The sequence below is a fragment of the Corvus hawaiiensis genome, chromosome 7, assembly GCF_020740725.1.
Source record: "Corvus hawaiiensis isolate bCorHaw1 chromosome 7, bCorHaw1.pri.cur, whole genome shotgun sequence".
Taxonomy (NCBI): Eukaryota; Metazoa; Chordata; class Aves; order Passeriformes; family Corvidae; genus Corvus; species Corvus hawaiiensis.
This window is the reverse complement of record NC_063219.1, coordinates 23056166-23081300: the sequence shown is the minus strand read 5'-3', so window position 1 is coordinate 23081300 and position 25135 is coordinate 23056166. Positions and strand designations below refer to the sequence as shown.

The following is a 25135-nucleotide window of genomic DNA, read 5'->3' as shown; positions in this document are numbered from 1 at the left end:
TCTAGTAGTAGGTGAATTGATAGCATCAAAAGAGTCTAAGAATTATTAATAGAAATGATAATTTTTAGGGTCATTTGGGTAATCTGTGGCCTTGCTTTCATAGACCAAAACTCCTGAGAATTTCAGTTGGTTCTGTTGCTTGATTTGAGGAACGCAGAATTGAATCCCATATTAATAATTTGCATTGTTCCTTTGACCTCCAATCTAAAATCCTGAAAAAATAAGCTGTTCATTAGAGGAGGAAGGTAAATAGCATCTTTCATCTTGGAAAAATGCGGTTTAGAAGGCTTAATTTTTTTACTAAGTTGCACAAAAATATTTCATCATAAGCAGGAAAATATCAAGCTGACACTTTCAGAATGCTTCATTGAATCTTTTCTTTTTTTTCTTATTTTTTTTTTTCTGTTTGGTTTGGTTTTGGGATATTTTTGTTTGTTTGTTTATTTTTAAATGCATAGGAAGGATTAAACAGCAACAATTAAAACCTAAGCTTTTCAAACCAGGTCCACATTGACATTTTTAGTCAATCTGAGCTGTATTTTAGAAATTTTTATTTTGCTATTAGAAACAACACTTCTCCATCTCTGTTCAACACAAAGAATTGCTTTTTGGTTGCCTACTCTGACTATCATCAGTAAATGCTATTGGTTCCACACTTCTGTTGCATCAAAAGCATGCTTCTGAATTATCTGTTTTAGCTGGAACAGTCCTTTTTTCTTCTTTTGATTTTTTTTAAATTCAGATTGTTTTCTCCATCCACACACTGTCAGATCTAAATCACCTGGAATACGATAAATAACAGTATAAGAAGTTAGTTAGTATAGAAAACTTCCAAAAGATGGTCGTGTCTCCTCTTCAGGCTCTTTGTAGAAACCATTGCAGCCAAGAATAACTTCTCCATTTGGTTAGGGAACACCTTAATCCCTTTTCAGAATGAAATAGGTTACATTGCACCAAGCTTTCTTGGAAGCCCAGACAGTCATGACAGCCTTCCTTTTTTTTTTCACTGTCCGTACACTAGCTTTTATTTGCAAAACTTACACTGTAGCTGAGCCACGAATACAGTTGAGGTAATTCCTAAGGAAAAAGAGCACTGAGGCTTAAGGCCAATGGTTTTCTGTGACTTGCTTTGGACATGAAAATCCAGAACTATGTGTGTTAACCAGGTTCTTGTAGTGCAAACATGCTTTCTTAGTTTGACCATTTAAATTTTTAGTTTGACCATTCAATATTTTGAATGCTTAAAGAAGGAAAAAGGAGGGCAATGGTATCACAGCGGAAGAGAGCATTGTTATTTTTTATAAGTATTTTTATTAATATTTCCATCACATTTTGCAAGGTGATCACAATTAGATATTCAAAGGTTTTGCCTTTGCTTCTGTAGCAGCTGAAAATGGCCATGATGTTGTGGACATAGCTGCTGAACTGATTTTTCATCTCCTTTGCAAAAAAGGCCATTTTCCTCATGAGCTGGTAATGTGCTGCAGTTGCATATGGCCATAACCTTTCCCTGAACCCCAGCCCTCTGCAGCAGGTTGCAGAGGCCCAGAGTGGCCAGGTGACATACAGTGCCATCTGCACTGCTATACTGGTCATCTGGCCAGAGCTCTGACCTTTCTGAACATGATACAACGAAATCTAACTCCTGAAAGCAGCTCGGAGGCAAAATCTGTTCTTCACCGTCAGTTGCACTACTCAGTCACTTAATTGTCCACTGCAACTGATAAAGTAACCATTAGACTCAGGTCATGAACTACAGTTTATCATTCATATGCAATAATACACCCTGGCTAAATCATAGCAACACAGGCTTATTCAATAAAAGAGATTTAAAGTACCTGGAACTTAGTCCTGCACCACAAAGCAACAGCTGAAAACAGATTGTTTTGTGCAGGGAGAAGCTGCTGTGATCGATGTGTTCTATGGTTTGCACTGTGTGCCAGATAAAGACTGATACCACTGAACAAAACTGTAAAAAATGTTTTAGATGGACAATAAGGCCTGATTTTACTTGCAGTCTCACTGCTGTCACTCAGGGTAGCTCTGTGGTGATGATGAGCTGCGTGGGCAGAGGGGTGATGGTGAGAGCAACTTGAGAATGGGACTTTGGAGAAGGGACATGCTCCTGCCAAAATACATTTTCCTGTTTAGTTGTGAATGGGAAATGAAGTTATTCCTGGATCAACTTCTGACCTCTGGTTTTAGAGCTGGTATTACAGAAGTGCAAGCTTCTATCACTCTGTGAGTTATACAAATCCCTTGTCATTTTGAAAAGCCTTTCATCCGAAGATCATAGTTAACTTCATAAACATTAATTAAGACTTGAGTGAGGTTGAGACTAATTTCCCCATCATATAGACAGTCAATTTGAATTTTAGAGAGGTACAAAACACCTGAATTCCTCCTATGTCTATTCTTTGTCCCTCTGCTCTCCTCCCTTCTTTCTTCCAGCCTCAACCTGCCTGACCTTCCCAGCACAGGAGCCACATCATCCTTCAGAGCCACAGGGCTGGGAATGCCAAAGAGGCTGCTGTGCAGTTAATGGGCAGGCTGGGACCTTACAAAGGGCCCACTAGTAGCTATTTATCCACAGTGGGGAGAGTGCTGTCCCTGTTAAAGTTAATCAGAGCTTTCCAATCATTTCTCTGAGAACAAGGTCTCATCTACTGCTTCTGGGAGATGGAAGTGAACAAGGTGTCTCTGACATAGCTTTAAAAGATAAAGGATATATTTTATTACTACAGTGAGTGTCACACAGTCTATGGAGAGCCACAACAGTGTTAATTTTTCCTAAAATTCAGTCTTGTATTTTGTAGCACTGGAGTTCCTCCTTTGCAGACATTTAGAGAAAAAGAATTATATTCATAGGTATTGTCACTTCCATTATAAATTCTTCCCTGTGTAAGAAGCTTGCCATGAAATATAGAATTTCAGTTAAAATAAAAAGAAATATAAAATTGTATGTAAAGAGAGATTAGTTAGATCAATTGAAAATTCTTGAGAATTACCTCATGAAATAGGTTAAATGCATAATTTCCTGAAGAAGTGATAGAACAAAATTGCAATAGCAGGAAAACACTATTTCTAGGGAAAAAAAAAAACCCTCATTAAATAAGAGTAACTAAACTTCAAAAACTTGAACTCTGAAGGTGGCTCATTCCTCATTTTCTGCTCTCCAAGGGAGAAGGTTCCCATCTCTGGCATCTGCTGTGCTGAGCAATAGAAACCTTTATAAATAAATGTCTTAAATGTAAGTTCTTTTGAAGATGTTTGTGAAGTCTTCCTCTGTATGATGCTTTTGGCAAATTCTTCTGTGTGTGTGTGTGTATATACACATATGTGGTTGCTCAGAGAATGAAAAGCAGGCTAAGCCTTCAAAGGAATCAATTATATAAGACTGAAAATTCTCATAATTTGTACTCCTCATTAATTGATCCATCATTAAAAATAAAAAAGATTTCTTCTATTTTAATTTGGAACTTTTATCACTAATATTGTATCTCTTTTGAAAAATATATTTCTAAGAGTTATTGTTGTACTGCTACCAGAATCTAAGAAAAGCCAAAGTGAGTTTTGACATCCTGTGAGCTACCTGGCCAGGAGTTTTATGTCACGATTCCCATCTGTAAAGGCTGTGCTGTGTAAAGACAACAGATCACAGAAACCCACAAGCCTACATTTAACTTCATGAATTGTTGCTTTGCAACACTGGACACTGATTGGAAATGTATTGTAAAAATCAGTGAAATGCAAGATTTTTAAGGCCTCTTCAGAGATCATTTGCATGTCCTTCAGATGAAACTTTTTCGAAGCATTTTTCACATGAATATATGGCAACATCAGATTTTTATTTGTAAATTATTTCTAGATTTTTTTCTGAACATTTCTGTTATCTCCTTATTGTTGTGTTAATCTGATCTATTAATCATATTACTCTATACAATCACAGGGAATTTAAGATTCTTTCACAGGTCATTGTGAAGGGGATAGTTCGATCTCCCACAGCAAACTGCTTTCTTTGAGGAAAAACAAAACAAAAACCACACAGGCCAATCTTAAAGAAACAATATCAGATATGGTTAACTTGTTAACTGTCTTAAAAGTAAACATGTCCTCCAAATTACTGATCCTTTCATCATTCAGCACATGAGAAGATGGAAGTGATTGAAAGGAGCAAAGTAGATTCAGCAGAGAGACTTTGCCAAATATAAAGCAGACAGAAATTTAAATCTGTATTTTTCTTCACATCAAAGCAGTAACAAAGTCTAAAATGTTTTGGTTTTCTACAAAATCAGGTAAGTGGATTAATTTCCCTACATCTTTTTATCACTGCTTGAGGAACAGCATGTGATTGTTTGTATTTCATCTGTGTGCTCTAAAAAGTATAACCTCATGTCTACGTATCCATCAGTACAGAACAAATAATGCAAGAACTTCATCTTCTCTGTGTGAGATGTAGTTAGAAAACAAGACAATGTGCTAGAACGATAGCCAAATCTATGTCCCCAGATTCATGCAAGAGTGATTTATTTGTAGTCTTTCTACACATAATTCTTTAAAATACTTAACTACTTAAACTTTTGACCGTAGGCATTTTATTCACTGTATAGAAGCCTGTATCAACCGAGAAGATTATTTTTTGTTCAACAGCCTCTCTGGAAGTTGCTCAATTTTGTTTCTGTGTCAGGCATCTCTGAGTAAAATCATTACCCTTCATTGTGCAAATTAAGCCGTGACTCACACAGACAGAGCCTCCAACATGATGGGGCTGTGCCCAGGCTGGGTAATTCATGGAGAGGGTTAAAAAACCAGAATCAAATGCTGGCTGTGAGTTAAAGAGAATAGGGGATAAGAGCTTAGGCTTAACCTATAGGGGGACCTAAGGAATAAAGCAAACCAGAGTCCAGTGTGGGGAAGAAAGGAAAAAAAGCAAAAAGGCTAAAAGAGATCAGGCCTAATGAGCCTTTCGAGGAAAATGGGAGACTGGAGCCTCAGAACGAAACAGTGGCCCAGCAAAGCAAGGATAAAATGGATCAGCCACAATGTCACCAAATTGATCCAGAGTTCAAAAACCATCAAATCAACGTATACAAAAAAATAAATTAAAAAAGAAGTTCAAACAGTGTCAGGTTCCTTAAAGCTCACTTGCTGACATCAAACATAATAAGAAAAAGACCTGTTTGTAACATAATGTGACTCTTTCCAAATACAGCCTTTGAAATATATGTACTGGTCTGTCATTTTCTGTTGTATAGTTCTTGCATCATATATTTATATGCCTGGAAGAATTTTTATATGATATGAAAAAGAGAAATAATAATGGAAGAATTAGACACATATATTTAGACTACAGGGGTTTTATCCTGCTGTGTTGAGGTGCCATGCTACCATCTAGACTGATGGCTTGAGAAATGAGCCAGAGAGTGGAACAGAGGGAAATTCTAGAGTGCAAATTAAACCAAATAAATTCTGTGTATAAAAACACAGTAAATAGCTATAACAAATGCACACTAAAGGAGCAGAAGGTATTAATTCCTATCAAGAGCATTTCTAATGCACCTATTACTCTAATGTGTAAGTGACAAACAAGACAAAGAAAAGACCCTGTGTGTCAAAGCGTATATATCTCTTCATGACGTAAAGAGGTGGTGCTACCCATATTTAGCAGGTTTTATTTAGCCACCTACGCACCTCTGACTTGGTAGACTTATTTTTGATAAGTGGTGCTTAAAAGTGTTGGTATGAAGCATAAGTAGCTAATGCAAATATGTTACCGACCCCTACCAGAGCCAGCAATTATGTAAATTTTCAAAGCCTTCATCTTTTATAATTAGATGTGGCTGGCTTAGAGTGAAGGACTTCCAGTGCTGGCCAGCTCAGTCCTTATTCCAGTATTTCACTAGAAATTATGTATTTGAAATCAGAGGAATGTTATATTCTTTACTACGATTTAAGATATAGCTTGGAATAGTTGAAAGACCTTTAGTAATTAATTTCTTGTTTGCTATGCTTGAAAGATGAATAAAAGCATGGAAACACTTGGTGAATAACATCTTGTAACTGATTATAATTAAACGTACTTTCAGTTTCTTCTAAGTGTATGAAATGCTAATTACTTTTCACAAAATCCAGAACACAAGTTTTCTTAGCTTAGTTAAAGGAGAAAAGCACAGGTTTATGTACAAGGCTGGAAATGTCTCTGTATGTAAATCCTAGCCATTTCCTCATTAGAAAGATGCTTTCCCTATAGGTCGGTTATTGTCGGATAGCTCCAGGGACTGATCCAAAGTACACTGAAGCAAACAGATTATGGGGATTTTGGTTTGGTTTGGATCAGGCCCTAAAGGGCTCCTCAGGCTACAGGGGCAAAAGCACAGTGTATATCATTGACAAATTTCATTGTCTTAAAGGTTATGGGTTTTTTTCAGAACTTTGTATCTAGGAGTAGTGTTAGGGTACCCCCGTGTCCTTGTGTACCTGTTTTTGCATATTTGTGATTTGCTGTGAGAAGCAGAGGCTCTGGTGGATCTGATGTCTCCTGGTGGCATTAAGGTAGAAATAAGTATTGGTGCCAGCCCCAGTATACAGAGATGGTGTGTGGCTGAATGCCACTTATCAGCTGCCAAGCTATTTGCAATAACATAGTATTGAAGTACTCAAACCCCTCTGGATATACTCAAACTTGGGGCAGAGTGGCAGCACCTCACTGCAATGCTGCACGCCTGGACTTAGAGCTGTCTCCCAGGGCTGCCCTCGGCCCCTCTGCTCACCACCTGCCCACCCACAGCGTTAGGATATATTTCATGAGACCAGAGCAATTCCCCTGAGCTGGTCACTCAAATGGCAGGAACAGAAGGGGGGGAAAAATCCTCTCTAGTATTTCCACTGCTTTACCCTTTCATCTAGCCATTATTGCCTCTGCAGAGTGTGAAATCCTGCCATTCAGGCTCAGTAGTGATTTATGCCCATTTTGTAGTGGTTTAAATAACTCCTGCAGGTGCAAGACAGTGAAGAATCAGGCCACTGGGATGCACTAGGCACAAGGGTGTACTTACTGCCTTCTGCAGTAGTGGGATTGTGGAGAACACCATAATGACACTTTACATTCAATCCCAGCTGTACTTAAGTGTGTACGTGTATGAAACAGCTTCAGAAGTGTATAGCAAAGAGACTGGAAAGACAAAAAATAATTCAGAAAACTTCTCTAGGTTAATATGCTAAAACTTGCTAGATATACCCTCACAAAAGAAAGTGCTTATTAGAAAACCTCAGTGAAATGCAGGGTGGATGTAGTATAAAGTTGTTCACCTCAGACACTGCATGTGTGTCTGAATGGGTACATGCTTGTAGTCACAGCAAAGCAGGCAGGTGTGGGCACATCTTTTCTTCCAGCATTAGGGGAGAATTCAATATATTAAATCCTGGGGTTGGTGCACAGACAGGATCTGAATAATTTTTGTTATATTCCGAGGCAGCAGGTTTATTTTCACTGTATTATTTGACACTGATTTTCCTAAACCAAAGGCACCTATGTCTGAACAGGTACCATCTCTGGTTTGCACTAACCTAACTACAGCTGAGGTAGTCTAGGGGCTCGTTTATTCCATTGATGCATGTATTGCACTTGTCCTTTCAATAAAGGGAGGACTTTAGTTTCCTGCACCGTCAATGTAACACCACGAACAGCAAATGTGATTAAAAATAAAGCAATGTAACAAAATCAGAGGTGAGCCACAGCTATGTGCTCAAAAAGGGGAAAAATAGGATTAATAACCAATGCAGTGAGAGAGGTGAAGCATGCTTGTAGGGAGTAGAAGTAGCAAATGCTATAGATGGTACTATATACTGTGAATGAACATCAAAAGCCTTGGAGGCTGGGTTCAGAAGCTTATCAGAAGTTACCTCAGCCTATTTGATTGAGAATTCATGCTGGTAATTTCCAAAGATTGGATTTCCTTGTGAGATCTTTAGTAGTTTCTCATCTGGGTCAGATTAAAGGACAAGAAGAACAGCTCTGCTGGCACTACAGTGTTTCTGCTTGCTAGCCTAGTTAAAGCTAGGAGGTATACAGATATTAGAAACACATAGACATAGAATACTTAAATAAAGCCAGATTTTTTCATGCTTTAGAACAGTGTCGCATACAATATAATCATTTCAAGTACACAAAGAAAATCCAGACACACTCTTTTATCGCTTTACTGATTCCTAAATGGGTCAGGCAGAGGCCCATTTTCATGGAAAGATCCATGCCTTATAAAGCTTGTGGCCAAAGTTAGGTATCTAAATTCATAAAACCTAAACAAGTTTCGGTATTTTTATATATGTATGTTGGGAGGTTTTTTTTAGCATCAAGGCACTCAGAATGCTCCCAGAAAACACTCAGCACCTTTGCAAACAAGCAAATTAGATAACTGGCTTTTAAATACATCAAATTTCAAGTGATTGGCATTGATCTTTTTTCTGCTGTGTGTTTTTGTTACAGAAAGGATACATATTTCTCAGTTGTCACCTGTATTAAATAGTGGTGGGCTCTCAAACCTTGTCCTCTAAACAGCCTTAAAAGACAATGATAAAAATTCAACTGACCACTAACTGACACACTGAAAGGAATTCTACAAATTCAGGCTTGTCACTTGAGCCAGTATCAGTCTGATGACGTAACCAGAGTAATTTAGGGAAAAAGAATACTCACATTGCCTGACATTTAATTTAAAATAAAAAAAGCCAATCTTTAGGAACCCTTGAGCTCAGTGATAGCTCTTGCAGGGCAGTGGCAGCAGAGATACGCCCTGCAGCAATCAGTCAGTATTCACTCTTGAAGGCATGGAGATATTTTGGGTTTTTTCCCCAAGGTAGAGAGATGGAGATGTGGCTGCAGTGGAGCCACATCTTTGCCACCGGCCTCTCACTGCTGGGGATAGATCTGGTCTCGACACAAGATGGCACCAGGGACCAGCCTCTCAGGGAAGCCTTCCAAACCTTTTGCCTCATGGCCTGCAGCAAGCACAGGTGTTACAAATCTGTTCTTTTCTTTGAGTTACCAAAAATAGTTAGTGAGACATATTTTCAGATGAACAAAATTTCTGTCTCAGCGATACTGCCGGCACTGGTTGTGCTTGTGAGCACACTGTGCTGAGAAGGGCTCCTTGTTTTGCACCATGCCACTGGCTCCTCTCCTAAAGAAATGCTCTCAGAGGAAGTCCTGCATCTTACAGCCTCTTTCAACACCAATGTGAGAGCCTTTCCTTTTGCTCTAAACCACAAATCTTTAAAGTATTATTCCTTTTTTTAACTCTTAGAGACTTCCTAGCAAAACAGAGATATTATTTAGGTTTTTGTGCCTCAGTTTGAGGTTAGGATATCTGATTTCCAGTGCAGAGGCCAGGAGTGTATTTTGCTTAAATATGTGCTGTAATGATTGTAATACTGACAAATGTGAGAATACACAACAGTGTATATAAGACCTCACCATAAAAATAATTTCTCTTTCTGTTACTGCCTTTCAGAAATGAAATTAAAATGGAAATGTGGATGTTCTAGCAAGAAGGGCACATATTATTTTAGAAGCTTTGTTCATAATCACTACTCTGTCGAAAAAAAGCATGCAATGAGAAAAAAATGGGCAAGGTTCAACTTCTTAGCTGTCAAAATTCACTTCAGAAAGGGTATTAAAAATCCATAGTTTCCCTAACTAATTTCTTCTATGTGAATAGCTGTTGGAAACACTGACAAGTGAGTGTAAACAAGACGAATCACAGTTTAAAAATGGTCCCTTCATTAGTCCCTGGCCTTCCAGTCCAGGTGTGTTTGGGATCCCCACATAGCTGGCTAGAGGTGTAACCTTGCTGCGGGGCTGTGCATTCCACAGCAATCACACAATTAAGTAGCAATGACTGGCAACACTATTGCTCAATTAGTCTCATATAGTATGTTAAGCTAGAAGATATTTCACAAATAGATCTTTCAGAGACACTTGCCTCAGCAAATTCACTTTAAGGCGAAGCAGCAAAACCAGTACTTTTAACTGAAACATATTATACCATAGCATCCAATTTTGTTTTTCTGATGGCTAAAAGCAATGGGTCAAAATCTGCAAGTTACACTGATAAAGACCATAGAAGTTGGTACATTTGGACAGATAAGACTGAGAGAAGCACTGAGCCCTGTCTCACAGTCAGTGTTTATAATAATCTGCAGACGCGGACCATGCAAGAAGGACTATCACCCTACTAGCAGCTTGTCATGAATTGTCATTTGAAATGATAACATAATTGTGCGCATGTACCATCATGAGGTGGCCTGAAGCCAGAGCCTGAAGCAGCCAGATGAGCTGTTAAAGGGAGGTGATGTCTTCCAAGTCTGAGCAGGTGGAAACAAGATACACATCTCGCTCTCCCTAGCCCATAAACATGCTACTGTTTTTCTAGGTGCCCTTTAGGGGTCAACACTTAGGATGAAAAAAGACTTGGCTGTTCTGTCCTGAGTGTCAGACTGCTGGGAGATTACAGGTTGCCATGATCTGAGCAACCACATGGCAAAATCACAAGGCATTCATGCAGCTCTGCTGGTAGACCAAAGATGTCCTGTGGCAGCAAAACAGAGCTGGGTTTGTGCAGTGACCCTTTATTGGGACCAGGTTCCTCTCTGCCCTAGTGTGCTGGCTCACTGCAGCTCTTTATTTCAATATCTTTGATATCCTTTTCATTTATGCTCAAAATCTGGAGAGGCTGGAAGAGCAGACTGGGAACCTAGCACAACTTTATTTTTTTTAGGTAAAATAAATATGAGAGGATAGCCCCAATTTTCTGAGAAGGTATGGGAAATACATTTAGGACACTGTTTTCTGGGAAATGACAGGAAGCACTGCCCAACTCTGTCATTCACCTTCCTACTAAAATTTTACAGCTTTTCCCTAATACCATGGCAGACTCAAACTCGTGCCCTCCTACCACCTGCTGACTATTGTCTTTCATCCCCTCTGACCTTACTTCTGCTGCTGTTGTATGTGCTTCATTCCCGAAGGCTGAAAGTGGATTCCTTTCTGTGAATGTCTCCTGTAATCTGTGTTGGAAACAACACAAGAGCTCGCTGTGCAGTGCTCTGTGGCTTGAGGACTACGTGGGCAAGTTCTGAGCCATGCCCGTCCTTGGCTGTGTGCTTGGCTTTATTTTTAGGTAAGCCTGTCAAGATGACTGTTGTGCACTGAAACTAGTCCTATGTGTAGCACCTTGCTGGATATTGGACTTTTTAGTTCTAGGGAAGAGCTGATCAGGACTAGTTGCTCCATTTTAAGAGAAACAGGATTTTGGAGAGTCATGGTGAGTACATAGAGACAGCTAGTTGGAAGGCTGCAGTTGAGAAAAGGCTGTGCCAGAATATAATGGAAAAAAGACAAAAGGAAGACTCATCACAGAAAAAGAAAAAACAGAAGTTATAAATTAGCAGTTGAGAAGACACATCCAAGAAGAAAAAAAAGTGTTTATTATAGCGAGTGAGAGTAAAATTTAATCAGGATGGATTACTTGATGAGAGAACTTCAGATGAATATGGCATTTGGGAAAACTAATTAGATAATAAATTAAGAGACTGTATAATAGCAAATCAGGGCAAATATTCCTGTTGTCAGAATTACTGATGAATAATTTCCTAATAGAAGTTTTAAATCTTTCCTCAGCATATAGATCTTCTAGCACATATTTTCTAAATATACAGTCAAAAGACATCTATTTCTGTAATGTCTGTAAATTATGCCTTCATACATTCGAAGATCCTTTGGTAATTTAACAGGACTGAGTTTAATCTGCAGTGGAGTTTGAAGTCCAATTTGCTAACTTTAGTGAGACCAGCATTTTAGCTGTAATATGTTATTAACCTGCTTTCATGCATATAATGTAAAGAAACTTTCTATACTTGGGAAAAGAGAGATGGCATAAGTTGTTCATTGAGCCCACCTGAATCTTCCTCATTCACTCCTCACCTGTTTTGTGTGTTCTGTGCTCTGTATAGTAGCAGGACAAATACAAAATCTGCACTTATATGAAGGAGAAGAATAGCTAGGTAGAAACCATTTAAAGTAGGAGCGAGCTCTATTTAAAATGTATTAACATTGATCTTGTGTGTTCACCAAATGACAGAAAAGTGTGGTCCAAAACATGTAATTTACCCATTTCCTTACTTTTACCAGTCTGATCTAATGCTCTTTTTGAAAACAAAGCCCTTGAACTTGGTTTCTGGTAAACAAACTTTTCTGGACTCATTAAATGGTGGTTCACATACGAGTCATTGCTTGCATGTTAGGTTTTCCAGTCTTTATCAATGTTATCTCATGCCTTTGGGAGGACCTAAAAATGGCCTATGCCATATTAGTAATACTATTTGCTTTAATGTTACACCTCAGATCCACAGTGAATTAGATACATACAGGAGTCAGTGAAATAATGGAAATATGCCAAGTTCATCTGTGTTTTTGTCCTAAGCGGCATTTAAATCTATTCACAAACACAAGGCAGACTGCATAACTCAGCCATGCTGAGGGATCCACACGTTAGCTGAGTCAGTAGCCAAATAAGGGATGGTGGGTTTGTGTCATGTATGTTTTTACACAATCAATTGAGCTCGGAGAACTTGATTAATCACTTTGACTTATAAACTGGAGACAAGAGAAAGTCACATGAGTTAGAGATAAATGCCACTCTGCCCCCAAGACAACATGCAGCAGCCCTGTCTAGCTGAGAAACTGTCCCAAAGGAGGTCAGAGTCCCTTGAAAAGCCCTTAGGAATGTCTAAAAATATAGTGCCTAAGAACACTCTTTTTGCACTAAGAAAATAGAGAATGACTTTTGAGTACGAGTACTCTTGTACCTAGTAGGAACCTGCAGCCCTTTTTCTGTAAGAGGGGTGTTTCTATCATTACAGCTGTGAGGAGGCACATCTGACTGTGGTAGAACTTATTCATAGCTCATCCATTTAAAATTTTTCTGTTCACCTTCAACTTTGCTCCCCTTGTTTCCTGACCACAGCATTTGATCAGAGATTTATAGATAAATTAACACTACTGACAGCCATTCCCCTGCCAGCCTTGCTGTCATTAAGTGGCGGCTACTTGTCAAGAGTTCAGGAGCAGAGAAAACAGTGTGGTTGGACAGAGGGGAAAAATAAAGCCAGTTCAGTGTTACCCTGCTGGTTCTAATGTGGTAGGGAGTGGAAAACAGTGCATGGTGCTGGTCTTAGAGAAATCATTACGTCAAGGGTTTGTCCAAAGAGGTTCTTATAGCTCATTTGAGCTTCCTCTTTGCCTGGCCTCTCACTGTGTGAAGAGGCCCGGGTGAGACCCAGAGGTGGAACAGACCCACACAAGACCACACAATGCCGGATCCTGTCAGAATATGGATGTTCCTTACAATATCTTCTCAGTACTTCGTCCAGATTCAGAAATCAATTATCTCAAAATTACCTCCTTCTTTTGATGTTTACTCAGTTTGATTGCAGTTTGTTACTTTAACCAGCCAGCATGCATTAACCAACCTGTTTTGCGCATACCAGATATGACCTTGGCCCCTCTAGGTTCAGACAGAAAGGCCTAAAATATTTTTAATCTTCGCTTAACTCAGAGGGAAGCTTGAGCTTGGCTCCTACCATCTCCTTCTTTCACCGCACCATAACAATGCCTGAAAAGTTTGAGTTATTTCATGTAAGTTAGAAATGTGAATGTGTTACGAGTCAGCTTTGAATATGGCCTCAATTCCAAAAGGTGTTATAATCAAATCAAAATTATTCACACATGTCAAGTTAACATTTTATTTTTATTCCTTACTCAATTTTTGGCAAGCTTACAGGAGCTGTCAGAGTTTCAGTATTTTGAGAAGAATATTTTAATAAAACAGTGATGTGCTGAAAGGGGTTCACAAGAACTCACTAGAGGCCCTTGTTAAAATTCTGCCACCCTTCAAAAAATTATTCCCTTGCCTCTCAAGGAGTTCACCCCCTCTCTGGATACTGCTAAATCATTTCTGCCAGGGATGAGTTTCATCCCTTGGGGCTCATAAAGATACTTCTGAAGAGCAAATTGTTTGCCTTTGAAATAGACCAGATTGCATGAAATAGCAGACACTTTAAAAATAAATTCCTGGGGTAGCAACACTTCTCCGCTCCCCCCGCCCAAGCATCCGATCCAATCTCCACCACCCGTACCTCTCATTGTGTTATACTATCAAGTACTCAATCTATTTCTCAGGAACAAAGTATAAACAGTTCCAGCAAGTGCACTTAATATAACTTTTTTTGCTAAGTGGCATTGCCTCCCTGCTAGGCTGTGGTTATAGGAAAGCATTTATATTTAAAGGTAAAAAACCAAAAGAGACAGGTTCTCCCCATGAGCATATTGGCCTTGAGTTTATTTCAGTTTAAAAGAGGAAATTTTTGTCGGACTCTTTTCAAAAGTATTAGCATATGACTGTAATAAAAGAAAACACTTATTAGGTGCTATGAAAAAAATGCAGTACTTAAAAATGAGAATTCTGGTAATCTTGCCAAAATGAGTAAATTCTTTTTTTCTATTGTTTAATTTGATGCGACTGAATGTTTAAATTATGACTGTGTAGACCTAGATGAGTTCTCCCTGGAAGAACTGGTGTGCCAGATATGCCTGGGCTTCTTTTTAAATGCTGAATTGAGAGAAAATATCTGAGTAGAAATCTTCTTTCTACTGAATGCACTCTTGCTAATCACTGAAAAGTAGGGTCTTATCTGTATAGGATATGCATGATTCACATTTTACTACCATAAAAAAATTTTCTAAGATGATGCTCTTTGTTTTAAAACAGAAGTAAAACCTTGCCAATGCATTTCAAGTGTAAATTAATACTGTTGCATTTCATTAGCCAAAAGAAAACCTGGAAAATCTGAATGGCCCTTTTTCTTCTCATTGGCTTGGTAATTCTGAAACTCATAGGTGATTATTGAAATGGGAATATTATTAATTTCTTTCACAGCAAAATTTAAATGACCCATCTGACACACACCCTAGCTTTGTTTGGATTGTTTCTGCCAATTCAATGGCTGTGGCAATTGGAAGAATATTGATCACCATTTAAAACAAATGGGCCTTAAGACTCTGTTATATCAGTATAAGAGCTAACAAGTATAGCAGCTATTTCCACTACTGTATTCTTTGGTTTCACATCTAAAATATTCAAAAAAATATTTCTTTTTCTTAAGCTGTTGTAAAACTAAGCTTGCTGTTGACCTGAAAGGGTAAAATTCTATTTAGTGCAACATTGCTCCTGAGCAAGATTTAGATTCACCAACTACTGATACTTGCTGCTTTACTGATGTTTGTCCTGCTTTTAGGGCGAGTGCTAGAAAATCATACCAATGGGTGCTTGTGTGCTTTAGGTGATGTGTTGTCACTGTATGAAAAATGAACCAACCAAGCAAGATGTTAGGGACTACTACTTAAAACCTGTCTCAAGAAAGTGTTGATTCCCTCTACAACTCTGATGGTATTCTAGTTTTACTGGTTTCTTAGCAAGGAGTAAGGTATGGCTATCATCATGTAGCGTTATTTGGGCAGAACACCAAGAAGGCTAGACTGTACTGCTGCTACTCATCCACTGAAAAACTTTGGGGAAAATACTCAGCCTCCTTATATCTTCATTTTTCTCTCTCTCTTAAATACGGTAAGACATTTACCTCCTCTATGAAGGGTTCCCACATGAGTTTTGATGAAAAATGTTATGGGAAAGATAGGTGCTAACAACATTTCAATGGCCTTGCAAGATGAAAAGTGGCTGAATATCTAAGAAAATGAACATGCTCCTGAGTAGTTGACAGTCATAGTCACAGTAACTTTTGCTGACTGGCAAATGACTAAAGCCTGGAATTTCTGTCTTATTCTGAAGATTTGAATTGTGTAATTACTCTCTTAGAAGAGTTAGAGTTGAAGGGAAATGTATGATGTACAAACACATATCAGAAGATGCAGCTTTATATGCAGTTCGGAGTAAGAGGGAAAAACTTTTCCAAAGGAAAGTAATTGAACAGCTGATACTCATAAAACCCATAGGTCATGTAATTCTGTGGAGCAAAACATTGAAAGATAATCTCTGCTGGTTTTGTACAAACCTTTTTGGGTTTGTTGTTGTTAAGATTATCCTCAGAGCTACAGCTGAAAACCTGTATCTGTAGGACTTGTATACAGAAGTCTGCAGTTGTATGCGCAGCAGGACCCAGAAGGGTGCACATTGCCTTGTAGGGGAGACAAGTGGCTAGTGTTCCTGCACCACATTAGAAAAAAATATATGAGGCAGCAATACTTGTAAACTTACTTTTCAGTTGAACATTTGCCCTTTTTGTCTTCTACTATAATGGCTAAGTCAACGTGTGATTGTTGTAAAAAATTTTTTCAAGTACTAGTCGTGATCTTCAATTAATCAACAGTTGCACTGATTTGGCAATGGTAGCAGTAGATCTTGAAGTGTGAAGATTCTTAGTACAACATCCAAGAAGACACCCCAAGAAAATTCCTGAAGTGCTGATTTCCTTGAATTTAAGTAGCTGGAAATATTTGTGATGTGTAATAGCCTGACACGGAGCTTTATCACTGAAAACAAGTGCATGATGTTACCCTGGTGAGCAAACCATCCTTTCTGGGAGGAAGTGTAAGAGTAGGATTTGGGAAGAGGAGAATCTGCAGACATTGCAGACTAACCAAGCCACTACACCTGGTATGAGAATCAGACAAGTCCTGACTGAGGATGTCTGAGCATCCATTTGAACAGAACACTCAGTTATTAATACTTACTTATCTCAGAAGAAACTGTTGAGAAAAACAAGGGCCTCTGCCAAGGATCTCTATGGACCATTCAGCTTGGTGGCAGTCAAAGAGATCCATTTTTTGTTGTTTTGACAGTACTTCTATTGAATTTGCTTTATCTGGACATTGCATATTTTCTGGAACATATTAAATGGAGTGGGAAAGCAGTAGATCTGTCTTCTGAGTCAGCAAAGATTTTAAGGAAAACTGAAAGGTATTGTTAATTTGGATTGCTTTGGAATATATTGTGCAAAATCCCTAAAATACAAAACAGAATATGAAAAATGTCAATATAAAAAAACTCAGTAATGAAACTATCCCATTCAGAACTTCATAGTACAACTGCCCAGGGTACAGCCTCTATTTTGGAAGAACAATTTTTGATCAATCCCAGTTGATTTAAAGTGTGTATTTGTTCAAAATATAGCTGTGTGTGCATTCAGTTCTGCATATATATTTTTTTTTCATTTGTGATCTGCATTAAAATCACTTGCAGAAATGTTGGGATTAGTTAGAGTTGTTAAAAAACACCTATACTGCTGAGTGTCAAGTAGAACAATTTCTGTTGGTATGTAGTACAAGTACTATGGAAATATGTATTATAATGTTAGGTGAAGATTGTTATATTGATGATACGGAGCATACATTTGCCAACTTTTCAGATGATGGAAAACCAGAGAATATTACCAGGGCTTTAATAATGAATTTAGAGATGAGTTTGTTCCTTTGATATTATATATCACATAGCAGCCTATGCACAGTCCCAGTCTGAAGACAGACACCAGAGTTATGTGTATTTTATTAATGTTTAGATGATGTGTTCATGAAGCATCACTTTATACTAGCAAATCAAAGGAATGCATTTTGATAAAAAGAGACATACTTGACTAGATTTCTCTTTATGTTTGAACTGTTGCTGTATAAGGCTTTGCTATTAGAGTCCATTAGCACAGCAACTCTACAACCTGTTGAGGGATTTATGGGTCAGTTTGACTCTGCAGACATGGTGGTTAAGGTGTGAAGTAGCCATAGGAAATTCAGTCTGATACTACCAAAACCCAAGAAGAAGTAGCCTTCAGCAGAGGTTGCTGCCATAGTTCTGTCATGAAGCAGAGAAACTATAAGGAAACTGTCAAATCATAACTAACTATTGTTTGCAAATTCTGGCTGTCCAAGAGGGCCTAGTGGAGTAACTTAGATATAAACAATTACTTTATAATTGAAAGGGTGTATAGGAATCCCAGACTGATACAGCTTTAACTACAATGCAAGAAGAGCATGGAGAAAGACTGAGATGACACAACACTGACACAACAGCTAAAATACCTGTTTTACTCTGCTGCAAGGGGAAGGTCCTTAGGCAATGATCTTGTTTTCTTATGTGTACTGTGTGATGCTTTACTCTCTTCTGCTTTCTTTTTGTACATTGAAATGCTTTCCTTTACAGATTTGAAGTAATTAATTTCTTGTAACTGTAGTCTCTTCTAAAACTATTGCTTTTGTGAAAGAGGCTGCTAATTTTCAAAAAAAAAAAAAAAAAAGATCAATAGAAGAAGAAATCTGCAGTACTGTGGATTATGTTACCATCTATAGCCCAACATTTCCAGTCATACTTTATTCCATGAGGAAGCAGTCTGTGACCATGCTTTGGCTATGCTAACTGAAAGAGGGGCCAGGCATGGGAGAGACTGTTGGTTACACTGCGTAATTCCCAGCCCATTTATGGACTATTCTGATTTCATTTTCCAAGAAAACACCTGAGCAATGTTTGAGGGACTTGATGTGTCATAAATCATTCCTAATGGGAAGCATGGGGAAGACTGATCAGAATAGCTTCTCTTCTCTGTACACCATCTTCCAGCCTGACTGGCTAGACAGAGACAAGAGAGTGTGCAGACATGAAGTTACCTTTCCAGTTGTGCAGGTTGGTCAAGGAGAATTCTTTTAAGCACTGATGATGCATGCTCCTGTAGAGCCATAATTATAGATGGCTGAAGAAAGAAATGACAAATAGCAGGTAAAGAGATATTGCAAATGTAGCTGCAAGTGACTGGGAGGCTGTGTTGATGGGAGTACTTAGGGGTCAGGAACTGGAATCAGCATTATTCAATATATTCATTAGTGACCTTGAGGACAAAATGATTTCCATACTGATTAAAAGTTTTAGACAGCACATCTTAAAGGAAGAGTAAATAAAGAAGATGGTAAATTAAAAATCCAAAGGGGTATAAATGCTTTGAGGGTGGATCAAAAAAGATGAAGTTTATGTGAAGAAATCAAGGCAAAACATCAGAAGGAGTATTTGAAATTCTTTTTTGTTGTAAGCATCAGAGAGTTTTGGTGGATTTTTGCACCACCTGTTCTTCCATTTTTTTGACATAAGACCACTCTTTGCCCTTGAGTCCCCTGCAGTCACACATAAAGAACAACAGGACAATATGGTGCAATGACATCATTTAAAGGTCTGAGTAGCCTAGATACCTTAGGGGTATATATGGATTTTTAGTCCCAGATCCATCCCACCTGACACCAAGATTTTAACTGAAGTACCTAGATTAGGTGTCCCATTATAAAAGTTAGGTAGGATGGATCCAAGCCTCACTGGTGACCATTAGAAGAGCACAGACAAGGTGACTTTCATCATCATCATCATCTCTCTGAGCAGCGCTCTTGTCCCATCAGCCATCTTGGAAGAACGTGTTTTATAAGAATGAAAAATAAAAAAGGAAAGGTTAACAGAGAAAACTGCAAGGAGCTGAAGTACTGTTCCCATTTCATAATAAGAAGTAAAGGCAATAGCACCAATTTCTTTTGTGATCCAAGTGTCCAAATGAATTGGATCATCAAAGGTTATACTGCGTAAGTGTTAAGCAGAATATGGTTTGAAAGAAATCACTGCCTTGTAATAACTGTAAGGATAAAAGAGTCTAAAATATCCAACTATATATAATATCTATGAAATTAAGCTGCATAATGTAATGACATGTTATGCTACCATTAACACATTATAACTATGTAATTTGGAAGGCTAATTTTTTTTTGTAAAACCACTTAACTACATAAAATTGAAAATAATGATTATTGTAACTACTTCCATTTTTTGTCTTTGGAAGTTCAAAATTAAATATGCCATATACAGTTATTTTATGGTGATGTGTAATTTTATGAGATGGTCGTATAACATGTACAGTAATTCTTGACATAAAAATCCTAAATATATAAATCATCACGTATAAAATCTGTTATAATACATTAACTTTACCAGCAGCCAAGGTAAGTCATTCAGCATCTCATTAACTTAACACCCAGAGTTGACCAAGGAACCTAGATAAGATGACAGGAAATTGCAAATCTCAGTTAAGATATAAAATAATCATATCAAGGCAGCCTTGGATCTGATACTTCTCCATTCTGTTTTCTTCTGTCTTCCTAGTATTTCAATTCTTTGAAGACCAGCATGGAAAAAAGTAAAACCTGGCAGGTCACCCCGATGGCCCTCTTAGTCTAGTTGTAATGTATCTTGCAGTTGGGTTCCCATCATCCTTTGGAGACTATTCAACGGCCTAACTCAGCTCATTTTCAGGAAATTTTTTTCTAATATTCAGTCTAATTTTTTCTCTATCGCCTCTTGCTAATATGCTTTAAAAATTTAGACTGTTATCATTCTCCCCATATGTCTTACTTATGACTCTGTGAAATTATGTGTATACATGTCTTCCAGCCTCATAACCATTTCTATTAGTCTTCTCGGAACTCTCTGTAAATTGTTGCTATCATTTAGAGAGGTCTTCTGCCCTGACTCATAAATCCACATATATTTCGGCTACTTTGGGGAAACCAACCTTTCCTGCTAATGAATCAAAATTATTAAAAGGGATATTTATTTCATGCCAGGATTATGTGAGAGGGAAAATTCAGTTGTCAAATCACCAGTAAAAGTGTGAGCTTATGATAAATCAGAGTTGATCAAACAATACAAATTCTCACATTTTAACATTTTCCTTCATTCTGAAGGAGTAAGAAATTATTTTTAAAGAATATTTCCTGTAGTTAAAAACTTAGATAAAAGGAATGTTTTGAAAAGTAATCTGTTCTAATAACATACTCTGTTCTGTTTGTAATATTACTGTATTTTTATACAAATAAATAAAATAAAAAATATTTACAACAGTATAATAATACATTTTTTATCAACGTACTTTGAAGTTTTCTATTTGAAATTCTGAAAAATCTGTGCATTCACAGGGAAAATGTTTCACAGAAATTTTTTGATAAACTAATTTTTGAGGATATAGAGCTAGAAAAGCTCCATTCTCTCACATATCTCCTTCATTGCACAGACTGAAAGATGATTGGCAATTTCAAAGCACTTTTAATTCTATTATACCATATATCCTCCGAGAATAGGGATGATGCACTAATGGGCACAGAACGCTTTACAGAAAAATACAGCAAAAGAGTTTATATGAGTTATCTCATGTGTGAGCTAGGCTTTGCAGTCTAACAAGAGGGGTAGATTTTACATGTTCTTTGTAACCTAATGTTCCTAGGAAATGAAATGAGTTGTGTTAGATATGGGCAACTTTGTTCATCCTGGGAGTTTGGAAGAACAGAATAGGGCAGAAGAAGAACAGAGGAGTAGGAATGTTCCTCCCTTCCCTGGACCTTGTCTGAAGGTGTGTGTTTCCAGAAGCTGCACCCAATTTCCTTTATGTGCTTGATTTCTTTCTACTGAGTTATTCTGGTCTGTAAGCTGTACCTCACCACAGAGCAGATCTGTCTCAGGCTCATTCAGTGTGCAAGGCTGAATGTTACAACAGTGTTAAAGAGCTCCCCAACAAGAGGGAGTGATAGTACAAAGCCAACATAACCAGTTCAGCATAACAAGGTCACCGTTTCTCACTGATCTGAGAGGAGTTTGCAGTACGGTAGAAACATGAAGGATGAGAGTTCCATGCTGCAAGATTTCTTTAGCAGCCAAAAAGTGTTTACAGAAGCACTGGAGAGCCCAGAATTTCCCCCTAGAAGGTGGTTATTTGCTGCTCAGGAGCCCCTATCAGTACTTTTTTCTTCCACAAATCTGGTCACTCTCTCCACCATCTTTAAAGGATGCTTAGACTGCCTTAAATAAAAACTGTACAAGGTACAATTTAGGCATTTATTAAGGCCAAGTATCAAGAGAATAGTGAAGTATTTATATGAGATCTTTCATTAAATGCATTACACATATTCAGAAAAATCTGGCCCAAGCAAGTTTACTGGCATTCTCAAACTCTTATACACCTGAATAATTTATTTCGTCATGCACAAAATTTACTCCCAATATTTCATATTCAATGTGCCCCTGTAAATTCAGCTGAAATGGTGGAAATTAGGAAAGTTTTTAAAATTGTTAAGTTTTCTTTTCATCAAAGAAGTAGAAACTATTTTAAAATCTTCTAAGAATGGAAAGCCGAGGTGTTAGCTAAAAAAGGAAATTGAAAAAAATAAATATTTTTGAAATATTCTCAGAAGGAGAACTTACTGAATTGAAAATTAAAGCTCCTACTCAGAATGACTAGCCTACAAGTGTGGAGGGAAATGTGCTTATAATACTACTGTACTTTAATACTGCATTTTCCAAGTATTAGTCCTGAACATCAATAGTGTGTTTTCTTTTCCCTGTGCAGTGTTCACACACAAGTCCCATTAATGTCAGTAAGAATTAGAATCAACAGGAGACTATAGATCCCTGAGATACTTTTTCATAATGGTGAAGACTTAGTTGAAGAAACTATGGGAGATCAATAATGCACTGAGGACACATTTTCTTCCTAGATGTGACATACTAGAGGTTTTCTAATGTCAAAACTCAGATAGGAAACAGAGGCAACAAGAAGTGGAAATAGCAAATGATTTGGCTGGCTTGTTTGAGCTGAATAGCCTTCCCCAATGACAGTCTGAAGCATAATACTAGAAGTTTATTACCGATTCCTGTTACTACATTTTTGTATTTCTTTCAGAGTAATTGTGACATCCTACTGCTAACTGGCAATGTTATCTAGTGTCTGTTCTGCAAACCTGTCTCTTTGGCTAACAAAATATTAAATGGCAGGGTAGCCTCAAGAAAAGCCCAAAGGGAGCTAGGTATGGTCATGATGTGTTATGTGAGCAGCTTGGAGTTGAAAGGTATCCTGCAGTAACTATTCCATTTATATAGAATTTCTGCAAACAGAGTTAAGTAAATGTTTCATACCAGTATCCTGCTGGCTTTTGACTGTAGATAAAGATGTTGAGTGTGGTGCCTTTGAAATATGGGCTCTAATTTATGCAATTGGCACTATTTTTAGTGTCAGGCAGCTGTTATATCTTTTTTTTTTCCTCTTCAAATCAAAGACATTTGGGATTTTTTTTTTTCAAGTTGTTAATATTGGTTTACCATTTTTGTAATATTAAGCTAAGGATGCATAATTATGTTATAGGAGGAATAAACTTGAAATTCTGGAGAGCAGTATGTGCTATAACAGCACTGTTTTCATTAGATCAAATCAAATAATAGTTAAGGAAGGAAAACCTGCTTTTGAAACTTGCCTACTTTCTTCCAAAGACAGTGAGAGTTGCTACTGAGAGCAAGGTCAATGCAAAAAAAAATTCACCAAACCAAACCAATAAGAAAAAGCCCCAAAATAAAAATGTGAAGAAAATCAATAAATACCTAAATTATTTAAGTACAAAATACAACAGGGTGTCTTACTGTCATGCACCATACCCTGCGTCGGAGAGCAGACAGGTGGATTGTCTCTAGCCGGAGCTGGGCTGGACACTCTCTCCAGCATGCTCATTAGTAGCTCTGCGCCTGGGCTCCCTGTTAGTAGAAAGGCAGGGATCACAGCAGGGAAGTTAGATCTCAGGCTTCTCACATTCCTGCTCTATCTTAGCAAAGCTTTGCAAAGCCTTTTCTGGCAGCTCATTAGTAGGTGCACTGATGCATAAGAGAAAGTCATTAGAAGTGTTTTTCAACATTGGCTTTTGATCAGGTGACTAGTAGCTTCGTAGAGACATTTACTTACATTGTTTTCTATAAGAGATTCTGTTGCTATATTGAGAATGACACACATATAAAATGTGGAAAACTAGCTTGACCTTTTTATGACAAAAGGAAAAAAGCTCTATTAGTTCCCTGAATCTTGTCTTTATATTGTCAACTATGACGTAATAGAAGCACGGAATACTCACTCTTTTAGCTTTAATAATCTATGCCAAGTTCAACTATATCGTTTGATTTAAGGTTATGACAAAAAGGACGACACTGCTACAAAAGAATACAGCTGGCATGCCTTAAGCTTTATGATTTACTTTTAGCAATAAGCATTAGCTACTTTCTTTTTCCATGCAGACAGGCATTTTTAGCATTTTAAGACTAAATCTATCTGTAGGACAAAGTAAAATACACAGTAAAATTTTATTGGATCAGATATGGTGGACTGCTTAAGTGCCCTGAGTAGTATTTCTGCTGGAAGGATTCCTTGTTGCATGGGAATCATTTTACCAAACCCTAAGATAACTATGCAAGTTTAATTGGAAATAGTTCTAACAGAAAACTGTAACTAGCATCTTGTTTTCTCAAACCTGCTTAAATAGGCTGTAGAAAATGAAGTTGTGCACAGAAACCAAAGAACTTTGGTGTAAGAGTTATGCTTTGATGATGAATTTTCTTCTTTTGTTGCTGGCTTTTCTAGACACTCAATTGTTATGTAATATTGCTCATGCCAGTATGACAATACTTCTCCAATCCAAAACGCCTGTGGTGACTGTCTAGTGCCTTTGCTCTGCAGAAAAATCTCATGTTAAGCACATGTGATGACGTGCAACCAAACAAGAGGAGGTAAAGTGGCTTTTGTAAAAGTTTACTGAAACAAAATACATCAGCTTAATCAGGCCTGCTTCTGGCTATGTACGAACATGACATGCCAATTACATAAAGTTCCAGCTCAGCTAAGACTCCTGCTGACTAATTCAGTGTTGATTGTTTTCCGCTACATGGCTTTGAGTGCTTGTTAAGGCTGAGAAAAAAAAGGGAGAGGGGCAACAATTGTAGGAATTCTTTGCTTCCATCAAACTGTCTTATGATTGCCAGCAATTAGTTAAGCTCCTTGGCAGTCAAATGACAAGATGGGACTTGACCAAATACAATGTGTGGAGCACATAGGCATCTGCCCCAGCTGAAAGACATTACAATGTTTGTTAACCTTAAGGGTCATTCCTGATTCACTTCTGCAGACAGAAAACAAGATTTATATAACACAGATCAATACAGCCCTAAGACTTTCGCCATTGAGG

The 25135-nt window shown here is 37.8% G+C and overlaps 1 long non-coding RNA gene across 1 annotated transcript in view; it reads right to left on the bottom strand.

Moving 5' to 3' along the window:
• Positions 1–23677, bottom strand: part of LOC125328245 — a 97176-nt gene extending 73499 nt beyond the window's left edge. Inside the window, exon 1 of the long non-coding RNA XR_007204618.1 lies at positions 23565–23677. This is a non-coding gene — a long non-coding RNA (uncharacterized LOC125328245). The remainder of the gene's footprint in view (positions 1–23564) is intronic.
• Positions 23678–25135: the final 1458 nt, after the last annotated feature.